General features: G+C 41.3%; 1 protein-coding gene across 1 annotated transcript in view; it reads left to right on the top strand.

Annotated features, from left to right (window-relative positions):
* The window catches only part of ntrk2a (neurotrophic tyrosine kinase, receptor, type 2a), a 79,376-nt gene that overhangs the window by 30,672 nt on the left and 29,057 nt on the right, over positions 1 to 19,647 (top strand). The window lies entirely within an intron of this gene.

Here is a 19,647-nt window from a genome sequence, read left to right as displayed (position 1 = left end):
CCTCCTCAAACCTGCAGCCATCGTGGTGAAAATTGTTTTAAGTTGAGACATAACAAGTCTATTTTCGATTAAACGCAATCTGTCCATTCCTATTTTCGAGATGTGTCCCTCAGTCTGGCATGTTTTCTCATTAAGTCTTATCATTATGCAAACAGAGATACTAGCGGCTGAGTGTCACTTCTATCCCAGACTCTCCTAACCCCGGGCTCTAATTAGTTTTTGGATATAAGCCATAAAAGCAAGTTGTTGGAGGAGTTTCATTAATTATTCCAGCATGCTCAAGGCGCCATTTCCCAGGGAATGACATTCTCATAATTTACTTGCATTGTTCATGTTTAATGTCGAGAGCAGCCTGTTGGATGGAGGTGGATTCTGTAGAGAAGTGATGGTGTTGAGGCTTGTTCTGGGTCCAAGTGACATAAATGCAGTTCCTTCCAAACCTTATGATTGCTCCGTGCAAATTAGCAAGTCCACGTTAACTTGAGATCTGGAGTCTTTGGCTACAACTACAGTAAGACGACGGTGAATTTTGGATGCACCAAACACAACTAGTGTGACAGGAGACCTTCAATAAAAATGTGCAGTAACTTGTGAAACATTTGCCAGTAGACAAAACTGTACAGTGTAAACATGAAGCGGGCGCGCGCGCGCACACACACACACACACACACACACACACACACACACACACACACACACACACACCTGATTTAGCTGTTTCAGCCTTCTAAACCAGATATACTGACAATAACTTTCACTGAGCTGCTTTTGAAGGCTCCCACTCACCCTCTACATTATTCTTCATGATTAAATGGTATTTTATGGAAGACTTGACAGTGATTATTGGCCAGGAGAAAGATTTAAGATGGATGTTGGAAAATTTAAACTGTTTCAGCTGATGGAAACCCGAAAATATTAGTGGCATAAATTCTGATCCAAGTTATAAATGACCTTGAAACTCGGTTATACAGTCGTTAGCTGCTGCAACCCACTGCTGTCTTTGGTTTTCTTTACAACATTAAAAGTGTTTTACACGTTGTACATTTTTCTCTTTATTCCATAAAACATGGGGGGGGGGAATCATTTGATACTCTTTGTCTTTGGAATTCAACAATTTTGACCTCAACAACAACAACAGAAGAAGCAGCTAAGCTTTGCTGCATTTGTCACTGAATTATATGACGAGCATTTCTCTTGAAGTGATGTATTTCTGTTTGAACAGGCAGTTAGAGTTGTCAGGTTTTTTTGGTGTCGTTTTAGGAATCCTAAACTAGTGAAAACTGCCTCTCTCTGGAGAGTGTATACACCGCCAAAACCAGAGAGAAAGTTCAAATCTTGAGGGAATTTGAATCTAATTCTCTTCCTCTTTAAACCTCATCTCTCTCTCTCTCTCTCTCTCATCCGTTTGATGATTTTTTTCGAGGCACGACTTTTTCCGCAGCACTTTTCTCGCACACAAACCCCATAGCCACAGGTTTGTGGGTGACATTTCTAATTTTCTCTCCCATACTTGGAAGGCATTTGAAACCTAATGCCACATCCAGGAGAGAGGTTTTATTTCTTTTGCCTGGCTCAGCCTCCGTCGGAAACTGTCAGGTTGGTAATATAAACATAATCCTTCGACACAGATAAAGCTGTTAGATTTGGCTGGCACAGACTCCCCCGCTGACAAGCCAGGTGTTGGTATCAGCGTCACCGTACAAAGAAGGCAACAAAGAATGAACATGAAACTGATTTTGAATGCATTACAAAACAAGCGTTTTCACACACACAAGTGGCAGAAACAGTCGGAAACAGACGGTAGGACTACGTGGGATGTGCCACATACGAGTGCGTTGATTGATTGTGGCATAGTTGGAAGGTTGAGGAGTATAAAATCAAGTTCAGGTGTGTGTGTGTGCGTGTGTGTGTGTGTGCGTGCGTGCGTGCGCGATCAATGGGTGTATTGTTCACGCTGTTGTAAAAGGTCACTTCACCCTGACTGCGAGCAAATTGTTGTTTTCTTTTAAACAAACAAGCACTTGACTGGGAGGCTGTTGTGTTGTGAATCTGTGTAAACTCTCAGAGCGACTGTGACCTTTGCTGCATTAACTGACAAATAGACATGACACAATCACACAGTGGACAGTTGGTGCCTGTGTGTTGTCGTGAGAGTGTTTCTAAAGAGCAGGTTACACATCAGACTTTTGGCGTCTAATTTGAGGTTTGATTCCTTCTATTGCTGACGGGTTTTCTTGATTCATTATTGGGTGACATTTTTGTACTAAGTTTTGGAGAAAGAAAAAAAAAAAAACCTTCTAGTTTGTAAATCCTTCCCCACATACAAGTCTGAGCTTACAGTTGCTGAACTTTTGAATTGATGATGCGGTGGTGGAACGTTTCAACGCTGGAGCAGCTACCCACGCAACCCTAAAGCCGCTTGGCGTTAACAGATGCAAAGCTGATATTGGCGACCAAAATTTTACCTCGTATTCACACTGATACAGGACCTGCAAGCCTGTAATTCTAGACAATATAGAGATCATACATTTTGTTGGAGGAAATATAAGCCTCTGGTGCTGCTCTGCTGTGAATAACACATGGCTAATTTACTAAACCTGTCTGTTTTAACACAAGACTCATTTCTCACTCTTCGGCATAAGGATGTTAAGGATGGAAAAACAGCACAATGTTATTCGAATAAAATTTTATTTGTAATATTTACAAACCCCACAGGAGTTTTTGTGTATTAAACAAATAAATGCAATTTAAAAAAAAAAGGACTTGTGTTCTTTCTCCATCCTACAGTACTTAAAAAAGAATAACCAATACTAAGAAAGTATTCTCTGTTCTCTCTGGTACTAACACTACCAGCAATTAAGATCTCTCAACACCTCTTATTATGATGAGCCCGATTGAAACGCGAGAAATTATTAGCACTATCATTATTATTTCTGTTTTGTTTCCTTACATTTTTTTGTTCTTCTGTTATTGTTTATGTTGTTTGTGTTTCTCTTCAGGCTGTGTATTGTTTCAGAACATCCCAGTGGAGGTGGTCTCACACTAACGGAGACGGACACATATGAGACTAAAAGGCAGTGTGTGTGTGGGTGTGTGTGTATGTGAGAGTGAGAGAGAGAGAGAGAGAGAGAGATATGGATGAAGTATTCTCATCCACATCCTACGGAGACACACATAGTTGTCAGGTAAATTCTGTCCATTTTCACGCTCACGCAGAAGAACCAGGTGGCACCCTGGGATGCAGCAGCCTGATCAACCAATCAGAGAGAGGCTTTGGGGGTCCATAAAAACCTCTCATTGGATGAATTATTCAGATCAGACGGACAGAGACGGCCATTAACCTACATCCTCCTCAAATACACACATACTCCCACCTGCTACACACCGACTCCTCATGCACTCACACACCGTTGGAAATTTAGGCACCATGGCAACAGATTTAGCATGGCATCACTCAGCCTTCTGGAGCAAATTTAGACCAGTTTACTGGCACACTTACGCTGACAAACTCACACACAGTCGCACACTATCTAAGCACACAAACAACATTTTGTGTAGGGCCCTTTTTTTAAAATTCAGACCATCTTCGCTGTTCATGTCACTTCCAGTCACATCAGATCCAAACATCCAGACGTTGAACCACTGCAGTGGTTCTCCACGATCCTGCTGCACTAAAGAACAGAAGAGTCTGAAGAAGTTTTGAGGCTCATTAAGTTGAATCAGACTCGTTTGGATTGTGAGAAGAAAATGTGGCTTTGAAGCAAAAAAAAGTGGTTTTGTTTGAATTTGGCAGCAGCTTCCTGTTAGCGTAGCCTGAGCTGCAGCAAGTCACTCTTCAAACTAGTGATACAACTGATCAGAGATATGGAGGTGTGTGTGTTTGAAAGAAAATGGCTTCAAGTCCAATGGCATCGCACTTGGAGCAGCAAATCTTAGTGAAGATAACAAGGTGATGAGTTGTGCAGGCTGTCTGGAAGTCTTTATTACAGACAGTTCCAACACCGGGTGTAGCAGAGGACTCATCCTGGGGAGCCAATGTGCTTTCAAAATGTCGGGTAACAGTCAAATTAGATTTGCAGGTATTCACCACACCTGTCACAACATCCAGCACACAAAACACATTCCTACCCCCCCCCCCCCCCCCGTCCTCTGCCAACAGATCTGTGATAGTGAAAATGTGCGACTCTATAAATCAAGTGCAAGAGGCAAAAGATCTTGTCTTTCACCTTTCCTGTAACTCATTAGAGAATTTGTCAAAATCCAATATAAACAGACACAGGGACACGGATCATAAATTGAAGGTGATCTGAATGAATTGTTGCCTTCTAAAGTAATTCTGGCTTTTTTTTTTTTTTTAAATTTGGGACCTGTTTTCCCGTATGTAAGGGTTTGAAATGATTGATTTAGACCTGAAGTATTTTGTTCTTGCCACTGACAGGCTCAGATTGTTTTTATCAGGGTGGGACAACATCTCTGAAGCATCGCTACAGAGACACGCGCGTGTTCAACACATAACTGAAATCTCCCTCTTAAATCTTAATTTATTGGTTCTTTCCTTTGACTTTTTCTGCCAGCGTTAAATTGAGCTTTGCCGAGCTGAATCAGATTGCTCCATCGGTTTCACCGCCTCTTTCTTGTCACATCACTAAAGAGTGTAGAAGCGCAATTTACTGTAGATTCCCAGATTGGTCGAGTAATTTTTAGAAGTCCAAAATGTCGGAGAATGACGCAAGCCTTTTTTTTTCTCCAATGGAGCGATCAACTGGCTTTCACCACTTGTTAATGTTATTCCCTTGATGCCGCTCTGATTCAAACCAATATGGACACCAACATAGAAATACCTCATCCTCATAGAAATACGCTCAATCGTCCTCCGTGACTTTTTGACAATGTGACCATTTTTGTTTTTTGTCGCAGCTCCTCTATGTTGCAAGGGACTAAATGTTCTGCCCTGATAAGTTTCAGCATCAGTTGTCCTGTCAAAATGTACAGTGAGTGAAAGTAAAAACACGGATCTTTCAATGATGCTGTCAGACACTGAAATAACAATCTGAGCCTGTCAGGGATAAAATAAGAAAAAAAAAACAACACTTTAGTAGACATCTTGACATGGACAAGGGTTCTCTTGCCTCTGTTGGACAGTTCTCATAATTTTGGTCTCCGTCAATCATTTCTGACCCAAACACATCCTCAAGCATACAGACATGACAAGCATGAGAGTTGGGCCTTGGTTTCCATACTGGTCTTAAATCAACATCCACATTTCAGAGATGTACATTATGCTGTACATCATATCTAGATTATAGAGGCAAAGACATGCATATGTTCACCAGTGTTCCAATAAATTCATAATTGCTTGTCAAGTACGGCAGAGCATCATGTATGCATTACATATCTGCAGGCCACATTTTCCTCCAGTCTTCACCAGATATGTGCACGTCAAGGCAGCGTGTCGCTTGTGCTGTCTCTGTTTTAAACACACACACACACACACACTTTCTCTCTCTCTCTCTCTCACTCACTCACTCACTCACACACACACACACACACACACACACACACACTGAGATTGAGGTCAGGGCAGATGTACAGGGAATATTTGATTAAGAGGGTGACAGGGTTAAAACACAAGACACTTTTGCTGGTGTGGGAGAAGGTTTTTGTTTTGTTTTTAAAGTGAATTGAGGACAACATTGTTTTTCCCAAACCCCAGACAGCCAAGCTGGTCAGAAAATTCAATTCAAGAACTCGAAGAAAAGAATTTAAAAAACACCATCTTATGTTTTAAGGTAGCTAATGTCTTCAAATCACATTATCTGAAGAGTGCACACTTATGTCGCCACTGCATTAATACAAGGAAAATAGTGCATTCGCTGCATGCTTTCACCGATTTATAGGAATTCACTTTACAAATGGCAGCCATTGACCACACCGCAGTGTGTTAGTATTTCAAACAGCACTTAGAGTTTATGCTTTATGCTTCAGCTTAATGGTTCATTACTTTGTATTGGAGTGATTTTGAAGTATCTGTACTCTACTTTAGTTTCATAAATATAGTATTTTGTTTCTCCATGGAATCTGAAATTGACTGTAATGTGAGATTGATTGAATCAAGTTTTAGAATCAGGCAACAGACAGAAAATAGGAAAGTTTGAGTCAGTTGAGCTTTTGGTGTACTACACACAAAATATTGAGCACAGCACATTACAAAGAAATAATCGGGCCCAATAATCAATCAAAAAGTAGAGAAAAAATAACATCCAAACTCTAGTACATTAGAAAATTAACAGATAAATTAAAATCAACTAAATTAGCCCTGGACGACTGGTGATCTGTACCGATGCTGAGAAGTGCGTGTGTGTGTGCGTGCATGCGTGAGTTTATTATAATAGATAGAGGCAGAAAAAAAGTTGTTTTTTTACTACTGAGGGAGAACTTTAACCAGACATGATCCGTTTGTATATTAAATCATCATCCAAAAAAAAAAAAAACCTCCATCAGCAACTTGAATGTATTTTTTCATCGCCGCTACAACTTCAGAAGAGCCTGTTTGGATATAAATGTAGAACATAGAACCTGATTATTTAGGGGACTATTTTATTGGATACATTAAACTACCAAATGTGGCACGACCTGTTTAAACTGTTGTTAACATCAGGTCTGCACACACAGGTGTGTTTAAGCTCTTCCTCCACCTATATGACTAATATCTGCTCCATATTTTAAGCTACATTTGGACCGGTGCTGTATTTCATGAAGCTATACAGCATTTCAGGCAACTTTTTTCCCTTTATTTGTGTTCACATTGGGACCAGCATGAACATCAAAGTGACTGAGGTCATTCATTTACTATGGCGTGCGTCAGTGGTGCACAATACTGGACCAGAAGATGAACTTAAGAACTCGGACTTATTTAATAAACACAAGCAAACCATGGCAGGTTCCTGGGAAGGAATCAGATTATTAAACAACCTGGCAAAAGCTGAAACAAGAGCAAACAGGCACACGGCAAACAATCCGACAAAAAAAAAGAAAAAGACCCAGAATGTGAACAGAAGTACAACAGAACTAATAACACAAGAAGAAATGGGTGTAAGAGCAGGAGGGCAGGAAAGGAACTGGCTGGTTGACTAAGAAGCAACAGGAACAAGGCTGCGGCTTTCCAGGACTGATCGAGACAGGAAGGCAAACCAACCAAGACACAAAATAAAACAAATAAAATTACTAAACCAGATCTGAAGCAACAAAGAGCGCACAACTAAAGTCCAAATGCATGCCTGTCTGTTTCCAGAGGCTTGCCTGACCCTGTGTGAACATACTGTCAGGATGTGTATTCCCATTATTCCTTCATGTAATTAAATTAAAGAATGGTTAAGAAACCACGTCACCAGGCTCACTTTACATATACATTTTTTTCCTCTTTGCACATAATTGTACATATTTTATGTTTGGCCATTTGAAATTGCTTCCATTTCCTGGAAACTTTTGAAAATGTTTGAATAAGACTGACTAACACTGGCAAATGTGACATTAAAACAGGTTCTAAACTAGATGTGAATGTTTTATGTTATTGTTTTTTGTACATTCTGTTACACATTTTTATTATGTCATGACTGGACTGTTACGGTATGTGCAAGGACCTTCCTGTTGTTTCGACAGACATGCATTGCCATTCCTCATTGGATATCTGTCTCCAATAGATTGCCCCTCTTGCATCTCAACCCCAGCACAGTCTCACTCTGCAGTTTAATGAATCAAGTTTTTATATAATTGCACATATAATGACATTTATACACCTGGAATGTGAACTGAATTTGGAATTAATGACTTTTTTGGCCATGAAGCTCTTCCATAAACTGTGTATTGTGGAATTAAAGCGGCCTGGTAGAATTCCTTAAAAGGTTCATTTGAAAAAGATATGTTCCTCTTTAAAAGAAAGCTGGGGTACTTTTCAATAAAGGAAATGATTTATTGGTGGCTCTTGCGTGTAAATGTGTTTTTTTGTCGCAATCAATGGGTGTGCGAATGGGTGTGTACTGTATACCCTGTGCTGAATGATCCATTCTTTATCAGTACAAAAGGTTCTCTGAGACACAATTAATGAAACTCAGTGCATCTGCAGCCGCTCGGTCTTTGAAGTCAGTGCTACATCCACAAATCCTCTATTGTTGTACTTCCTCCTGACAAATGACAAAGTGAATCTGATGAAGCTGCGTGCTGTTAATCCAAGAACCTTGGTGTGTGCTGAAAGATTGTTGTTTTTTTTTTTGTTTTTAACTTACTTCCATTCACCAGGCACCAGCTGACACCCAGGAGAAAAGCACGGCTGTTCATGTTCAGGTTTTTGTGTGACTTGAAAAGGTTTCAAATCAAGACTGTTGCTTTATACACACTTGGAAGGTTCTTCAAGAGCATTTCTGTCAGCGATGGCTCTCGGAATCAGTCAACCTTCAGAACTTTTTACTTTGTTCTCAATGAACTTTGAAGAAAAGGGATGATTTAGGATGTAGTTTAAGAAAAGTCATGATTTTCAAAATCAAATTTAAATATGAGGTTAAAAAAAAGCTCCTTCTTAGCATTATAGCATCAGTTGTTTTTTTGTTGTTGTTGAATTCATCTCTTACGCTTACGTATTTTGGGGGGCCCACAGCCCAGGTTGCCATATGTGAAAATTATACTTGCAAAATCAGTACCTTTCAAATGTACGTACAGTATATACGTGTTTTCTTTGGACTTTGGAATCAGAAACCAAAAGATGGTGGCGCAGATTTGGTTTAATTGTATTGTGTTGTGTCTTGACCTGCAAAAACAACAAAGCCGTCATATATGAGGTGTGAGTGTTTGATGTTGAGTTACTGTGGAAGTTACAAAGAAGCAGAAGTAGTCAAATAAATAGTACATTTGGAAATGCACGACTTAGTCTTTAATTCCCATTTACTAAACTGAATCGCAAGTTAAAGGAGAATTTTTTTAATGCAAGATAATAAAGATTTATCATAGCTTTCTTTCACATTAATTCACTTTGCAAGTTTTAATATTATTGTATTTATTTATTTATTTATTTTATATTAAGTATCACCTCCCCTTATTTGAAGCAGTTTTTCCTGTGATTACAGCACCTGAACCACAACAAAACAATCTTTTTAAGTCGCCCTCATTTATCACCTCCCCGCTTTCTTCTTCTTTTTCACACCTCTGACCACCTCGGAGTGTCTTACGTAGGAGGAATTGGTCATCTAGCGTGTCATAGGAGAAGGTGAATGTGGGATGGATTTTTTTTTAAAAAGCAAAGATCAAACTGAGGGGGCAATGAGGATGTGGGAGAAAAACAAGATGACTAAAGAAAGTGGGGTGATGGACACATCTACGGAGATGCGAAATATGACACAAAAAGTAAGACAGAGAGAGAGAAGAGGAAATGTCTATTTTTACCAGTGGGGGTGTTCGCACAGAGAAAATGGGAATGTGATAGGCCTCTGCGTTAGGCTAAAGAGGAGGTGGATTTGGCTTGTATGGGCGGATTCATGTGGACATTTACTGCAGTGCTGAGGAAATTCTACCCTTCTCTTGTATTCATCCCTCTACTCTGTTCATTTGTCCTTTGTCAGCCCCGCTGGTTTTTATGCTGTCCTGAGTTCTTTTCCCTTGTTAGCTGTTTTATCTCCAGAATCCAGGTTTTTTTTTCTTAGTTTCAGGTTTCTGACGCCAACAACAGCAAACTCATTTCCAAAAAAACAAGTTCACGCAGTAGCAGACTCTAAGATACAAGATAATTTATTTTATGTGAGAAATGGGACTCAGAAAAAAAAGTGTGCCAAAAAGTGAAGTTGAACTTTATTCCAACCTGGAGGGAAGAATTCACTGTTTTCCAACAGAGAATTGTGGCTCTGCATTGAAAGTGCTGACACTCATCCTGACCACTTCACACTTGGCTGCAAACTGGGACCCCAGGGCCCACTAGAGGTCCCCGTCTGTTGAGGCTAAAAAAAAAAATCCCCAAAAAACAACCCACATCATATGCAAAACACAGAAGTAACTCCAAACCGGACACTCTCCTTCTCCCCGCTGTGCCTTGAGATCCCATCCAAGAATATCACAAACAGAATTCATGACAAGGGACAGTCCTGGCAGAGACCAGCACCCACTGGGAGTGTGTTCTACTTCCTGACAAGGACATGGACATACTGTAGCTCTAACTGCACTTACACAGTGATCACATGACTCATAACAGCCACAGTAACCCAGTACCCCATGCTCCCACAGTACCTCGTCACAGGGCACCCAAGGTTCATGACTGTGTGTCTTCTCCAGGTACGCAATACACATGTGGACTAGATGATGACCACCTGGTTCAGTCTTCCAGCCAGGATAGAAACTGTGTTGGAACTTTTTGACACTGACAATGTGGCATGAACAGCGTGATCCTCCTGAACAGAACACACTATCCAACCTCCCTTTACTAGATTAAAATGGGAACTATTGTCCTCTCTGACTCTGCTGGTCTACAGGAATTCTACCTGTCATCCATGACACGCTGAAGTTGCAAACAAGACAAACTCATAATGTCCACACCTGGTGCCTTGCCAGCAAGGAGCCCCTGAATTACCTCAGAAACCTCTACAGGGGGCTTGGGTGAAGCCTCCCCAGAGTCATCCAGCTCTGTCCTCCACAGAGGGCGTGTCATTTAAGTTTAGGAGTTCTGAAAGTATTCCTTCCACTCCCTGGGACTAAGGGACTAAGATCCCTCATGAGCGGTCCAATCACAAGTGGTCAGCCTCAACACCAGGTGTGCACACAGTTACATGTGTCCTGAATGAGTCTTGTGATCAGATCCCCAATCTGTCCCCAAATGGAGGCCAACAGTTATCCTCCTCTATTGTTTACAACCGGACTCAAGCTGCTCGTCTTTCCTGAGCCACTTGACACTTCACCAGAACCTCTCAGTGGCCTTGCACACTCTTCCCACACCAATCAGAAACCTGTCAGAAGCATTGTTGTTGCTCAGTGAAACACAGAAAAATCTCAATGGCATTACATACTCCACATTTTTTCAGGGCACATTTTTTTTTCTTTTTAATTTGGACCAGATTTATACTAGAATAACTACAGCTCTAATCTACCTATTAGTTTACTTCCTTTCTACCGTCTCCTCTGTCTGTCTCTCTCCAATGAATCCTTCATCCTCTGGATCAATAAATTACTTCCTGTGTTCACTGGGGTGACAGCACAGTTTAGAGACCACGGGATTCATGTTACCAGTTATCTGATTGTGTGTGTGTGTGTGTGTGTGTGTGTGTGTGTGTGTGTGTGTGTGTGTGTTTGCGCGCGTGAGCACAATTGTGCATATTATGAAGGGCTTCAAGGGTCACAGAGGCCTTTTAGGTCAACAGTGGCAGAAGTCGCCTCTTTACCCTGGATCTTGACTGGCAGCTGCCTGGATAAAACTATGAAGATCGAGAGTTTTACATGACAGAACTTCAGTTTTTAAGTCATATTTGTCAGTGTCAGTTTTTCTTTCCATAAAATTTGAAAATATATCACTAAAAAGATCCTCGAGAAGCTTAGTAAGATGAAGTTAATGAACCATCGTTCTGATATTTGTGTTAAATGCACAATACGGCAGTGTCTTGGATGTCTCATCATCACGTCTTCAGTGTCTCTGAACGTCAACCAAGCCTGCACTCTGACCTCTCTGACTAACACTGTAAAGTAACGTTCAATCTGAAAATCCACTGTTATCTGCTAAAGCTGTTCTTGCAATTCCTCCCTGGGTAGAAGACAACCAGGGTGTTTTAACAGACTAACTGACAGGCCCTGATGTCCTTAAATCCCATAATAGCCTCTCTACACCCATCGCCCAGGGCAACATGCAGCAGTAAATGGCTTCAGTTTGTCTGAGGTATACCCAGAGAGCCTGAGAGAGATCAATGTAGTCATCGTCTTAACTGAGCTCCAGCGTAGGCCCTGGCCATAAAACTCCAGCTCCACTCCAGATCCAAAGCCCCGCGGCTCCCACGGCAACACTGATGTCACAGCACCAAGGACCTGAGGAATGGACTGTCCATGCGGACATATTTATAGCGATGTCGCATGGTGTCTGACTCACTTTGTTGTGTGCCATTTAACTCCTGACCGTATCCATCACTTTATTTATCAGTGAATTATTGTTTCATTTTTTGGGGGCTAAATTACAGTTGATTTCATTCCCAGAAACAAAATCCGCATGCAGTTATATCCCGCTGGGAAAAGACGAGATGAATATCAACAGCATTTCTCCTCTCAAAGTTGGCCACATTGTAGCAACAGAGTCCAGATATTTTAACAATTTCTTTTGTGCACCTACATTTCTGTCGTGCCCCTGGCATTCTTACTCTCTTGACAACGTTGCATAACTACTGAAACACATCTGTTCATTTTTAACAAGCAGCTTATTTATACAACATTCAACATAATGTTCTAATGAAGCACGCAGTGTGGACCAGAGGTAATTAATTTAATGGTGTTATTAATGAGCTGTACTGTGATTGGATGGTAGGATTGTCTAGCCTCCCTTGACAGAAACGGATTGTTCAGACGTAGAGGATCATGGACCACGTGGAACGGCTCATTAAAACGTTACTGTTGCTTTCCTGGAAGAAACTGGTGAAATGAGCACCAGTTCTGTCTCTACGTAAAAAGAAATTCCCCACAGGGCTGTAGAGCTACACTAATCTCACAATACGATACGATACATGATACTCGGCTCACGATACAATTCGATACACTTACATCCTTTTATGAAAGATATTAAAGGGACAAAGTGACTTTGGTGACATCTTGTGAGTGTTCCATTGACTCGGATTGAATTAATTGAACTGAAAGCATCAATTACACAACATATGGCTCTGACTGGCAGCTTGCAAATGCTGGACAAAATGAATCAAATATGTGGTGAAACAATTAGTTTCATTTATTGAAACTAAGTGCAAATTGTAGCTTGCAAGCTTTTGAAAAGTAAAGTGAACAATGGAGAGTTTAAGTGCAGCAAGTGGCCGTCTTTGGCAGTTTTTTTAGCTTGACACTGAAAATATGAGGTAGCGCGCTTGCGCAATCGCGCACATTCTCAGTGCACAAGAAAATCGACGCTGCCCATAAACTCGGTGAGTGACAGGTGTCCAGCCAATGATACGATACAGTTCACTTAGGCCACGCAGCCAATCATAGCATTTACAGTGCCTGCATATGTGCCCTGCCCATACGCACCGTGGCACAGTGCAGGTTAGCTAGCTAAAAACAGTGCGGCAGAGATAAGAGATGGCGACAGTAGCTCAGCGGTTGAGTTGTAAACTCCCCAAAAATATTAAAAATAAACTAATAGCAATTGCGGCTGTAATTAGATTTTTCAATAAACCATGTACCTTGCTATGCTCCCAGGTGTTGAACAGGTGTGTGGCCACAGCGTGCACAACTGATGTTGCTCACATTGATCCCTAGTGTGCTCAGGGAGCTTGTGTGTATGCCCACACATGAAAAATTAGAGGGAACAATGCTCACTGCCATTCTCCCGAATCTCTCAGCTCTAACCGGATGAGAAAGGCTCTACAGCGACACGAGCGGCTGGCAGACCTAATTGCTCTTTCTGCAAAGTGCGGGACACAGGGGATTTGAATGTGGCTTAATGTATCGATACTCTCGGCTGAAAAAAATTGATATCCTCTGGGGAAACAAAATATCGATATATATCGCAGAATTGATAAAATTGCTCAGCCCTAATTCCCTGGTTATAAAACATTTGCATCATATGTTCGTATTGAACCGGACAAGTTCATTTACTGATTTCGGGAACAACGGCAACGCCACCAGGCGAAAGCGAATTTACTTTTAGATGTTGATTCAATATTAAGTGGAAATAATTGTATGGATGCAGTCACCCTTGACTGCACAAGCAATGTTTTTTTTTCTATTTTAAACTAAAAATGATAGACATATGGCAAAGCTTAAATGTGAAATCATTGCAGAAAATGTAGGCTTTAAACACTCATCAGCATGCATCCCCAACTTCAAATATGATTGATTATAACTGATTACATCTCAGCTGCACATCCTGCACCGCCAGCTATAGCAGAAATTAAAGTTTGGATCACATCAGGCTGCTTATCTGATGCTCAGTGCTGAGTAAAGTCTGATTTTCATCGCACAGTAACTTATTCACAAATGAAACATGCATGTAAGTACCGTGTTTATAGCCGGCATCAAAATGAAATAGTCCAAAAACAAATTTAACATTCAGTAAAACAAATTCAGGAATGTTCAAAAACCAAGAGTGCGTGATCGTAGTGGGATACCAGGAAATAAAAGTTAAGTTAAAACACAGCAAATTCAGGCAGCATTGAGCACAGTTGTCTGAAATAAGACACAATCGCCATCTTAGTGTTCTCCTTCCTCATCGCTCAGGCCTGAACTTTAAAGCAAGGTTATATGTATTATTGACCGTGAGGCCGGGCTTCTCTCCTCCAGACGGCCAGGAGCTCTGGGCTCCACCAATTTAAACATCGGTTTCATGTCTACTATCAGTGTTGGGTCATGACCTGGCCCCACTTATACTTTCACCTCACCCGTCCATCTTCCCCTTCCTCGGGCAGCCCACCTCCCCTACATCCCAGTTTCACAAAAGTCATTCCCAGTGGGCCTTCTGTCACCTCACCCCATCGCTCACACACTTACAAACACACACATGCACACAGACTCCTGTTGGCCTCTTGGCTTAACGGTATTAATAACGATCTGACCCGGGGACCTCTGTGTGTTAATGATCTTCAATCCCTCCCGGCATACTACACCACCCACACGTGGCATGCACACAGACACACACACTGCCAGGCAATTACCTGCAATTCTGTGTACATCACATGTTTTTTCTCCCTTTGTTAATTGGCCATGAAGTCAGAAAGGTAAATAGAGATGGGCATTAAGACAACAGCCACAAACTAACGGCTTCATTTCTTGAAAGCAAAATATTTGGAGTGTGAGAACCCTCCGCTCTTTGTTTTCTGATGTTACATGACAGCCTCCCTTTTTGATGATGGTGTTACGGGTCTCTCTTTCATTTAAAAAAATAAATCAGATGTTCCACTTTAAATTACAATTAGTAGCAGCTTCACTCAGATGAAGCATATTCCACTTTGTGTCCTTGAGAGTTTGAATGAAACCAAGGTTAGAAATGAATTCATGTTATTCTTCTTATCTCAAGCATTTCACTCAGGGCTTTTAGTTGAATTTAATTATAATTGGAGTAACAACACAAATTCTGCTAAAAGCTAGAATTTGCTTTTAGGGTGGCTAAACACATCAGATCCGATCAACATCAACTCTGCACATTATTTAATATTTCCAAGAAAGTTATGTGATCAGTGTTTTTTTGTCTGTCACTAGAATAAAAACTTGGTGGACCTGTGTAGTACGAGCAATGGAACAGCTCATCGAGTTTTGGGGCAGATACTTTGTAATTTTTCCTTCAAGTACACACAAATAGGTGTTGTGTTGGGAAATGTTTTCCATCTTGCAGTATTTCTTTATCCCTCCAATGATAAAGAACAAGCTCGCCATGTATAATTAGCTGAGGCTAATGGTGACTGATTGTTAGTAACAGCAAAACTGCCCACAAATGTCTGTTTTGGAGTTGTTCCAAAATCCGTGTTTTGTTGTGTTTGTTTTTAGCTCAAATCGAAGAGTGTGTAGATTATTTAGCACATAGAGAGCTTGTAAGTGGATATTTTTGGGTGGTTTTGCTGTTCTTTTTGTTGCCAGAGCTATTGGTAGCCATTAGCTTCAAGCTAAATATACCCAGCTGGCTCTGTCTGCATTCAGGAGTCACAAAGAAGTGAGGCAGTAGGGCAAACATGTCTGCTTGAGCTCACAATATGTATTTATAATTCCTTGAAAGCCATAAAATATTTTTATTGCTTCAACATGGCAAAAAATCGTATTTTATTTTCTTCAGCTAAGGTCTTTAATCTTTTAGCATCTGGGTGACATCATTTGCCCTGGTAGGAGTATGCACTCTCAAAGTGCCCTGTAGTTCAAAATTATTATTATTATTTTTTTTTTGGCCACTCCCAAGAGGAAAACTCGACTGTATAGGAGTTTCGACAAACGAAAGGATTAGCCTCATGGGCTGACAATTTCTGTAGGTCTACTTAAAATACATTAGCATACTATTGTAGTCCTGTCTTCTAGCACAACACGGCACTTATAAGCTTACACATCTACACACTCATGTGCACGCACGCGCACACACACACCCCTATTGTAATCTCATTCTTTTTCTCTATCGAGGCCCTTCCAATCCTCCCGAGTCACCAGCAACACACATATACCGGCTGGTTAAGATTCTCTCACACACAAACACACTCTCCGTTTTTCCCTCTCGATCACGTCCTGTCAGCAACACTAGAGGCTGAGAGGAGGCCGGGGGATGGAGGAGTGGAACAATGTTCACCAATGTTAAAATTCAGCAGAACCAACCACAGGAGAGGGAATACATTTACTGTAGTTTGTGCTCATGGGAAATCAATCGCAACTCATAATGCGATGTTTGCGGGCCTATGCATGAGCGTGGGGAGACCAAGCACGGAGAGACTTGTGTTCGCGTTTGTGCCTGCGTGCGTGTGTGTGTGCAGCAGTGCAAATCTAAATAATGCTTTCCTGTTTGCGATGGGGACCCTTGCTCAAACTTGTTTCTCTTCTGTTGTTCCTTCAACTGTCTTACAGCAAAGAGACTTGATAGAAGGATTTTCCGACACTCTTTAAGCAACACACACACAGACACGCTTTCTTGTTCATGCACTTATTCGGAGAGGAGTGCCTAAGTAGATTACAGAGTTTGAAAGAGGAAAATCACTCAGTCATTTGTTACAGTACTTAAAGAACAACCTATCGACATGCTGTAATCTGCTTCCCACCACATGTACCTGATCATTTAGCTTAGTTTTGTGACACACACATAACAGTCACACTGCTTTATGTTCCAGTTTTCAGCTTGTTTCATACAAGTGCATCATGGTTGCAACATTACAGAAACTGTAATGTAGAGTTAGATTAAAAATATACTGTTTATATGATCGGGCATGTTAGTTTTTAGTTGAATTTTGTCATGTATGTGAATAAGAATATAAGTGGAATATTCTATTAGAAATTCAACATCTGAATAGAAATATTGTTTTAGTTATAGTTAAGTAGATGCCATCCATGTAAACATATAGGAAGTATATTATCTAGCAGGCAACTGGACCTGTTGCCTTGAGCACTGTATTTGTTCCATTTACATGAAGCTCTTTCACATTTTATCTTGATTTATCCTTGTTTTTGTCTCCTCCACCTCCAATTTTGTATATTTAACTTATATTAGTCCATGCTTTTGTCATCTATCCATGTATTTCTTGTCAACTCTTGCCTACACACATTTAACAAGTTATGGCTCATAACTTGTCAGAAAGATTGAAAACAATGAGTAGAAAGTAGCAGTTGTAATGATACCAGAGTCTGAATTGTTGATGCTCAGTCAGATTGCCGGAACTTTCATGTCGAGATGCAGGAGTTAAAATTATACAGAGTGGGAGTGGTGGCTTAAGTTGTTGCTATTTGGTAGAGAAGGTTGAGGTCACGGTTACCAGTTACACACCCACGCAGTGTTTTAAAATGAATGTGCTTTGCTGACCTGACTTCTCTCTATTTTTATCCGTATATATATTGCATGTTTGCATGTGAGATAAAGTTCCTCCCTGTAAATATAGCAGCTGTTTGTACACACACATTTGTGAGGATAAGGATATTACTGTTTTAGCACTCTGAGAGCGCAGACAATTAGCAGCGGTTTTGGCTACGGGAACCGAGACACTGAAATGGAATGTTTACTCAAGTTCTGAGCAGCTCAAGATACGTGTATCTCCAATAAGCCATTTAAAAGGATATACAACCACCTGATTACATACTCATTGGGAGTGGCTAATTCCCAGATCAACTACATCCCTCCACATCAGAAATAGGAAGATGATAACTTAACACCAAAGTCATCCCACGCGAAGAAACATTCAAGCAGCATAGACTGGTGGTGTGCGATCCGACAATCTCCCAAGATGCTAAAGCAGTAAAGAAAACCCTGCATACATTCAAACTAAGATTGTGGAAACTCAAAGACCCTGAGACCCCTCAAGCACTGCAAGGGCAAGGGAGACGCAATGGAAAGAGGAAACTACAGAGGCCTCAAACTACCGGAACGCGTTATGAAGGCTTTTGAAAGAGTCCAAGAGCAGCTGATCAGGCAAATGGTTAACATCGCCGATATGCAACTTCGCTTCAAGCCAGGTTAAGGAACAACTGATGCAATCTTCATAGCTCGACAGATCCAAGAAAAATTCCTTGCCAAGAACAAGACCCTCTACTTCGCCTTTATAGACTTGGAGAAGACTTTCGACTGGGTTCCTCCTAAGGTTGTCAAGTGGGCTCACAGGAAGGTAGGAGTTGAAGAGTGGCTTGTCAGGTTCTGAACCATCAGAGAAGCTTTCAGTGTGAAGGTGGAGGTTCATCAGGGCTCTTTCCAAAGCTTTTCATCATTGTAATGGAGGCACTACACATGGAATTCCTAACAGGTCTACTTAGGGAACTGCTCTACGCTGATGACCTTGTCCTCATCACAGATAGCATACCAACCTTTGAAGGAAAGGTTTGCTGCCTGGAAAACAGGAATGTAAGATGAAACCTTGAGAGTCAATGCTTGGAAGACAAAGTGTGATGATCTCCACCAGTAGCTCATGCCCAAAGAGAAGATACCTATGCGATTTCTACAACAAGGGTGTAGGTAGAAATTCCATCCACTGTCCTGCTTGCAAACACTGGATTCCTCCACACTGCAGCCAAATCTCTGCAACCTCTCAAAAGCTTCAAATTTCATCGCTCAAAGTGCCAAGGTCTCTCAGCAACAGATCACAAACTACCAGAATGTGTCACCATGGCTGATTTTGATCTAGAAGTTGTAGACAAGTTTTGCTACCTAGGAGACATGTTAGATGCCAGAGGAGGCACAGAAACAAGCTCCAACACCACAGTTCAGAGTGGCTAGAAAAAGTTCAAAGATCTGCCATTCATGGACTCGAGGAGAGTCTCCCTAGAAATGAAGGATGAACTCTACAGGGCCAGCATTCGACCTGCCATGCTACATGGCAGCGAAACATGGCCTGTAAGGAAAGTCATGGAGGACAGACTCCACCGTGCAGAGATGCCAATGGTGCATTGGATGTGTGGCTCCCAGCTTCATGACAGGGTTCCATCTACTACTCTTAGAACCTAGCTTGGAGGTGTCACAACCATCACACCGTAGGTGTGGGCATCTGAGATGGTTTGGCCATGTGGAAAGGACTGACGAAGACAACTGGCTGAGTTAAGGCCTGCAGCTTAGAGGTAGCAGGCAAAGCTGAGGCAGGCCACCCAACACAAACCTGGGCTTCAGTTATAAAGGATGACCTCAAGACCCTTGGCATCAACAAGAACCTGGCACTCAAACGCGATTCTTGGAGAGTTGCCATTTCACTGTGAGCCTGACCCATGTTAAATGGAACCTGACTATAAACAATGATGATGTCATGAAGATGTACTGTAATTTAAAAACTTCTT

This window comes from Aulostomus chinensis, chromosome 6, assembly GCF_037954235.1.
Source record: "Aulostomus chinensis isolate RoL2024-O1b breed Wild chromosome 6, RoL_Achi_v1.0, whole genome shotgun sequence".
Taxonomy (NCBI): domain Eukaryota; kingdom Metazoa; phylum Chordata; class Actinopteri; order Syngnathiformes; family Aulostomidae; genus Aulostomus; species Aulostomus chinensis.
This window is presented reverse-complemented; position numbering and strand designations above follow the sequence as displayed.